The sequence below is a fragment of the Labrus bergylta genome, chromosome 4 (assembly GCF_963930695.1).
Source record: "Labrus bergylta chromosome 4, fLabBer1.1, whole genome shotgun sequence".
In the NCBI taxonomy this organism is placed as follows: domain Eukaryota; kingdom Metazoa; phylum Chordata; class Actinopteri; order Labriformes; family Labridae; genus Labrus; species Labrus bergylta.
Window position 1 is genome coordinate 7,762,217 of NC_089198.1, and position 1,713 is coordinate 7,763,929.

The following is a 1,713-nucleotide window of genomic DNA, read 5'->3' on the forward strand; positions in this document are numbered from 1 at the left end:
ATAACTATATTATAACATGTTGTAGTGCCATCAAACTCACAGCACACATAAACCATCTTCTCTTGATTATACTACAACTCTTAGTTTGGTAAAATGTGCATAAATGTAATTTTAGTGATTTTTTTATCATTAAATATGGTAATTAAATATGTAATAACTATACTATAACATGTTGTAGTGCCATCAAACTCACAGCACACATAATATAAAAGCATTAAGCATGATTTACTTTATGTGTGATGAAATATTTCGGTGACCCTAGAGCCTACAATGGTGACTATTTTTAAAATGATATCCATGTTAAAAAATCCCTTAAATTATTATTGCCTTTGTTGTTTCTATCCACTCTGGGCTTTCTGTGTGTGTGTGTGTGTGTGTGTGACATCTCTACAGTGGTGTTTGTGAGTAGGGTCCTGCTGTTGCTGTAGTTTTGGAAGTGGAGCAACATTTTACCTTCATGTGCCGGCAGTGAGATGTGACCGTCCTGTCAGAGTAATAAAACATTTATTGTGTGCAAAGACGTGTGACTCTGTTTTATTTATCAGTAAATTAGGATTTTAGAAAAGGGAACTGAGGTTAGAGTGTCTGATTTTAAAAACTCAATCATCTCACCAGATGTGTTGACCTGCAGCAATTCTTTGGTTTTATTCACCCTGAGTTTTAAATCTGTTGATTTGTGCCTCCAACACGATAAAATGGAGGGAAATTGATTTCAACTGTGGTGTTCAAAGACTTGAAAAATAATTGTTAAAACTTCAATTTAAGGTCATAATATTCAACATTAACTAGCGGCTTATTAGCATGCTAACTAGTAGCATACTGGCTGCTTATTAGTCATTATGAAGCACTTATTAGTACTTTATCTACATGACCATAGTCTATAGTTAACAGGTCATTATCTAAGAGTTTGTTCTCATTACCTTCCTGATTACAGCTCATTGATAGAGAGTTAGGAAGTTGTTGAACATGAGTTATGATCTTGATATGCTTTTGTTTACTTCTACCTCATAAGGGTCGTACTGAGGGAAACATATTAAGATCATAATTCATGTTCAATCACTTCCTAACTGAGGAACCAATGAAAATGTGAAAATTGTGGAAAATAGGACCACAGCCTCCATACATGGGGCGTGCACAAAAACCACCAGACTACCTGCGCCCCCACAAAGACCAACATGACCTGACTGAGTGTTTGCACATGACTCAGTTTGTTGTTTGAATTAGACAGAATGGCTCTGATGTTCTTCCTCTGCTCTGAGTTTCCCAGAGTAAACCACAGAGGAAGAAAGTCATTTGTATCCTGCAGAAAAAAACAAAAACACCTGATTGAAGTTTATATAAATGATATATCTCTTGATGATACTTTAACAATGATCCCAAAAAGAAGAGCTCACTCACATAGTGTATTCCAACATGATCATATATTTCATTAAATATATACAGAATGAAGACGTATCTGAACCATGACAGCAGCTCTCAGTCCTCCTCTTGATATTGTGCGCTTCAGCTTTTTGACTCTTTAATAAAAAATCCTAACCGTAGACTTTCAGCATTCAGTACAGAAGAAGTCGTGCAGCTGTGATTCTCCAGAAGTCCAGTTGAGTATTTAAATCACAAGTTACCTACAGACTGGATTATTTTACGATCCATGAGGGATCTTTTTTAATCGCCTCGTTCTCTGGACCCAAGATAGCAACTCCACATGTCCTCTGA